Here is a 6356-nt window from a genome sequence, read left to right on the forward strand (position 1 = left end):
GATCTGAGTGGGGAGACGGCAAAGAACGGCTCTCTGTTCATCGTGGACCTGAAGGCTGAACACACTGCAGGGTACTACTGTGCAGCTAGCTATGCACATCACCTGCAAACCAACACTCCCTCATACAAAAACTCACAGTTAACTTATTTTCTGAATCAGTGGGTTTAAATTAGAACTAGAACAAGCTCCTCCCAGCTCTTGGTGTGATGTCAGCAGCTGCCACTGAGTTGACTTCCCTTGTTTTTAGTCAGATCAGTAAAGCATCAATTGGATTTGGGTCACTCACTGTGTTGATCAGATTAAACTCTGTGACACATTGTTTGATTTACCTTTTTGACTCTTGAGTAACCTTTATGTTGGGACAGTCAACATGATCCGTTTGCTCTTTCTCTGCTGCTTGTCTGGTAATCATTTGTCTGAAATCACTAAATTCATGACATTTACCATTTATCATTATCTAAAATGTTCTATTGTCTTTCTGTTTCCAGCTGTTAGTCTGGGTCTTGAGGTCCGTCAGTCTCCCTCTGATCTCATCAGAAATCCTGGTGACAAAATGCAGATTTTCTGCAGCCACAATAAAACTGACTACAGAGTGATGCTCTGGTACCAGCAGTCACCTGGAGACACAGCAATGAAACTCATTGGATATTTGCACTACAAAGCTGTCACAATGGAAGACAAATATAAAGGTGGTTTCAGTCTCGCTGGAGATTTGGGTGGAGACGCAGCAAAGAATGGATCTCTGCACATCCCACATGCAGGAGTGAATTCCAGTGCAGTTTACTACTGTGCAGCACGAGAAGCACAATGACGGAAATCCCCTCTGAACTCTACAAAAACTGCACACAAGTCTTCTTCTGCAGGTGTTTTTTTAGAGGGGCTCCCAAAGCAGCTGCTATGTGGTTGCCTTTCAGTTTGATGCATTCGTAGCACACTTCAGTAACACTGTTCCTGTACACTTTAACTTGGTGTCTCACTTTAGCACGATTTATACATCCAGGAAGGCAATCTACAGTAGAAAGAATATGTGAAGCCACTCCCTCCTTCCACTTGGTTTCTTCATCACATCATCATTCATTTGAGCCATGATCTGATCCTCATCATGAATACAGAAGCTGAGACTGTTCTGACTGTATCAACTAACATCCGCAAACCTGTGAAACATAAATAATATGTTCTTTAAAAGCTTTTAATGAATGCTCTGTGTTGATCAAAGAAAACGTTCTGCCTTCTTTTTTGTTGCGTGCCAGGTAATTATTTGAAAAAGTATTTCATCTTTTGAATGTGGACATGCATCCAAATGCATCCTGATCCAAAGTTCTCTTTTGCTCTTGCTCCACGAGTTAGTCTGGGTCTTGAGGTCCATCAATCTTCCTCTGATGCCATTCCAAATCGAACACAAATCTTTATTATTACATAATATATCACAAATAATTACCTCAGTGACATCGAGAAAAAAAGAATCACTTAAGAAATTGTAACAAGTTCTCTCACAAAACCAGTGTAGTAAGTTTTCTTTTTGCAAACTGTTCTAGACATTTTGCCAAAACTACTTCACAATCACTTAGAGAACTTCAAGTGTGTTTTTGGTACAATTCTAGCCACTAAATGATGTCTGGACCAGGGGAGCGGCACTGTCAGGATTCTCTTCCTGGACTTTTCCAGTGCCTTCAACACAATCCAGCCCCTTGAACTCCAGGAAAAACTGACCAGAATGCGAGTGGACCCCTGCCTGGTTGCTTGGATTTCCAGCTACCTCACCGACAGACCACAGTACGTCAGGCTGAAGGACATCACATCCAACACTGTGGTCCGCAGCACTGGAGCTCCACAGGGGACTGTACTGTCCCCCATCCTCTTCACTCTGTACACCGCAGACTTCTGCTACAACAGAAGTAACAGCAGGACAGAGGGACTATAGGACAAGTGGCAGTCAGTCAGTCTGTCCAACCAACGTGCAATAATCTCTGTGGTGTGCAATAATCTTACTTTTATTATTTTAATCTTACTTTATACTTAGATTTATATACGTATTATTATTCATTTGCGTCATTGTTATTGTTATTATTATTGGTAGTATTACTATTTTTATTAATATTACTAGTATACTACTATTATATTATATTATTATCATTATTATTATGATCTTTTTTATCTTTATACAGTTGCTGGTTTTGGGTGTTTTCCACTTCTGTCTCTCCTGTACATTTCTGTATATAAATAAATTTAATTTCCCTGAGGGAACCTCCCAAAGGGATCAATAAAGACTCTCCACACAAACTGGAATCATCTTTAGGGTTAATTTCTCCCTCTGATTTATAACAATGGAAAGAGTTTGTTCAAATAAATACCAGTAGTGACACACACTGGCCTAAATCTGATATGACAGGTAGTGGTGATTAACCAGCCTAAACAGACGAAACTGATGCTTACAGCAACACAAGAACCAGCGACAAAGAAGTGAACGCAGATCAGTTTATGACTCAGCAGGTAACATGAAATGTAATTTAATCTTGCATTTTTTCTTGTCCATCTAATCTGTTGACGTTGAAGTTGCTTGTTCTCTCTTCAGCAGATTATTTAGCCAACTGATATACTGTAAGTTACCATGTACAATTTATTACGAGATGGTGGGGGGTTAAGAGTTGCCACCTGAGATGTTTGACATCTCCAACTTCACCACTAGGTGACACTGCTCTTTATCTTAAAAGCCAATACAGTGTCTGTATAATATCAGGGAGACACAACATATAAACACGTAAATGAAGCACTCTTATGAACAATAAATACTAATATTAAATCATACAGATATTCCTCTAAATCAGTACGTACATCATCCTTTAGTCCTGGAGAAAAATACACAAAAAACAAGTTGCTGATGTAAAAGAGCTCTCAGTTATACACACCATTTCCTGCTCCTCCTTCTGATTTACAGAGTACAGCAGAGACTCCAGTTCGTTCCTGACATGCAACATGGAGCCATCTCTTCTCATCATAAGCATCATCACTGTATGCTGGATTAAAGGTATGACTTAACTCAATGCTTTTATTTTATGGAAAGCACTTTGAATTGTTTGTACATGAAATGTGCTATATAAATAAATTTGATTTGATTTGATTTTGATTTGATAACTGTTTTTTAGGCAGTCGAACAAGAAAACTTTGAGGATTGTGGAAACAAATGTAATCTTCACTGAATAACTTTTTTTTTTTTTTTATGACAGGAATTTACCCCAGTAAAGAAAATCAAGTTTTTCAGAGTCCGGCTCATGTCTTGGGGAAAGCCAACAGCGAAGTCAACCTGACCCTCTCACACAACATCTCCACCTATGACACGATTCTCTGGTATCAGCGCTCACCAGGAGACACCTCTTTGAAGCTGATTGCCTACGTGAGCTACAAAACACATACAGTTGAGGCACAATTTCAGGGCCGCTTTGCAGTGAGTGGCGATGGAGAGAAAGTGGCTCATCTTCACATTCTGAAACTCACACCCTCTGAACACACTGGAGAATATTTTGGAGCAGCAAGTATGCACAGTGAGGAAGATAGTGATTCTCTCATACAAAAACCTGCATAATGATCTGGCAGATAATGGGACACCAACAGGAAACCTCTAAATCCATGTGACTCTGTGGTAAAATCTAAAAATCAACAGCAAAACATCCATGATGAACTGTTGCAAGTATGGATGTAAAAGAAACTTCTGGAAATGATCAGGAAAATCTGGATCAAATGCTTCCATGTGAAACTTGGTGTAATTAAGCAGTTTTCCTCCCTCGGACATACTATGTTTCACATTTTAGAGTGCCTTACAATAATGTTACCTTCCATGGTTCAACTTCCTGCTCTACAGACAAAGTCACAAGGATGCAGGAGATAGTTCATGGTCATTTACAGCGAAACAACCCATAGTGTTACACAATCCTTGGCAAAACATATGGAACAAATGCTCTGGGAGGACATTCATTCAGTTTTTATTCTTTGTAGAAATGAAAACTGAAAATATAAAATAATACAAAACAGTGTCGTCATTCAAAGTGTCATCGTTGACGACATTTTCAACAGATCAAGAGGAGAAAATGTCGCTCAATCATACGAGAAGAAATAAGGAAGCACTTCTTAAATTGCATTTGTCAAACAAATCTAAAATCGAAGTCGAGAGTTCAGGTCACGTACGATATAAATTGGAAACGGAGACGATTAGCATGGCCCCTGCAAAAGGATGACACGCAAATGTGTGAGCGTTCCCACAGTTTTTAGTCGAATTGTGTTGCTGTGTTGTTCCATTCCCAACATAGTATACATTACCTCAGGGCCCCTGAGCACACCGGAGCAGCCCCCCAATGGTAAAGAACCCCACCCCACCCTGCCACCCACACAGCGGACACCCCAGAGGCCCCAGAGCACTGAGCGAACAATCCACCTCAACGACAGCTGCCCGAAGCAGCCCGTGTCCCCCGTGCTTCCAGAGATTAATGATGGGAAAAAATGCTTCAACCAGAAAGTCATTAGTGAAAACACTGTAAAGGATCATAAAACTCCTTCAAGAAGGTAATTCAGCTCAGTGTCTGACAAAAGATGTAGGTTGTTCCCACTCAGCTGGGTCCACAATCTGAAGCAAATACAAACTAAATGGGAAGGTTGCAAAAGGGAAACACACAGGTTGACCAAGGAAGACATCATTGGGACAGAAAACAAAAGAGCAATATATCATAAAAAAGTCATTTAAAAAAACATGCTGTTAGAACAGAAAATTCACAACAACAGAAATGAAATACAAATAAAAGTCAATATTTAAGTCTGAACTGTGAGAATCTAAAAGCCAAACGTTAAACCATCATAAACGCCTAAACAGCAGAAAACAAGGCTGCTGTGGGCTGGAGAGAAGCAGTGATGGAGTGTGGATGACTGGATGAAAGAGATATTAAGGGATGAATCCTGAATCTGCGTTTGGCAAGGAGGTGATGCCGGAATTTGTTTAGTTTATCATTTCTACGTCAAATAATAATAGCAGTTATAAAAGCCAGAGGAACTGAGATGTTATTTTAATTTAATGCATTTTAATGTCAGCTGTGCTTTATGAAACCAGAATGTTCAGATGTTACAGAATAATGCTGTGTCATTGTTATTATCATTTGGTCTAATAAATCAAATTAAAATATCAAATTATGGATAATTAAAATAAAATAAAAAGACTCCCAACAGAGCCGAATATTTTACAAATGACCTTTTGTGACTTTCTATTTCACGGATAAATTCAGAAGGGCACTTCAGAGAATTTGCAGTGGTAATTGTACGTTTACATGGTATATATGTAGAGGTGTTGTACATTCTGTCAGATTAGCCACACCAGTGTCTGCTCTGTGTAAATCAGCATCAACACACTGAACAGCAGAGAGCAGTGATAACACACTGACATGGATACAGTAGCTGCAAGCTCCTCCCTTCTCATTACAAATGTAGAGGAAAAGAAGATCTCCAGTTCAGTGTGTTTTCGCTCAGAAGCCACAGATTATATCAATTCTATCCATGTTTATTTTAGTCTATCTGGTCAGAAATGTTCACGCTGCTTTTTTCTTTGTTCTTACTTCCAGGTAAGAATCATGAGATGTGTGTACCTTCTCATTGCTCCGGCAGACCTTTGCTGTGTGTCTACATTCTGATTCTGTTTTTATTTTACAGACATTGTTCTATCATCACTTGTCATCCAGCAATCACCTGTGGCTCTTCTGATTAAGCCTGGACAAGAGGCCAGTCTTGAATGTTACCATGGAGATAGTAACTATTACTACATGTTTTGGTATAAGTCAGCAGCAGGAGGCCAACGGGCCATGGACCTGATTGGAAACCTTTATAATGAAAACCCAAATCTTGAGAAGACATTTGATAACCGCTTTACCATAACCGGCCATTCAAAGGCCAAAGCGCAGCTTGTAATCTCCAACGCCAGCCTGTCAGACACTGCAGAGTATTTCTGTGCAGCGAGTCAGCACAGTGTTTCAGCTCGTCTGGCTCCTTTACAAAAAGCTGGTGGCTCATAGCGACACACGTGCTCCTGCATCAAGCTGCTCGCTGCAGAAGAACTGAGACTTTGGCTTCTTTCTCTGTGCTGCAAAGCCAAAAGAGAAATGTGGCAGATGAATGAAAGACTCCTATGTGGAGAAAAATAATTAGTATTATTACAAATGATTGACCTCAAAACTGGAAACCAAACAGCACCTGTGACCACCAAATGAAAAATGAGCTCACTTTGTTCTCTTTGATGTATTTATCGTTGCAAATGTGCTGATGTCATTTCCTCCCTACAGATGTCAGGTGTTGGCCCTCTGACTTTCCATTCATTTGGTTCCCTC

General features: G+C 40.0%; 1 non-coding gene across 1 annotated transcript; it reads left to right on the forward strand.

The window, feature by feature from the left end:
* The first annotated feature begins 4159 nt into the window (after positions 1-4159).
* Positions 4160-4260, forward strand: LOC142366964 (U6 spliceosomal RNA). The gene has a single exon (XR_012766944.1). It is a non-coding gene; the product is annotated as a U6 spliceosomal RNA (small nuclear RNA).
* The last annotated feature ends 2096 nt before the right edge of the window (positions 4261-6356 follow it).

Source organism: Odontesthes bonariensis, chromosome 17 (genome assembly GCF_027942865.1).
Source record: "Odontesthes bonariensis isolate fOdoBon6 chromosome 17, fOdoBon6.hap1, whole genome shotgun sequence".
Taxonomy (NCBI): domain Eukaryota; kingdom Metazoa; phylum Chordata; class Actinopteri; order Atheriniformes; family Atherinopsidae; genus Odontesthes; species Odontesthes bonariensis.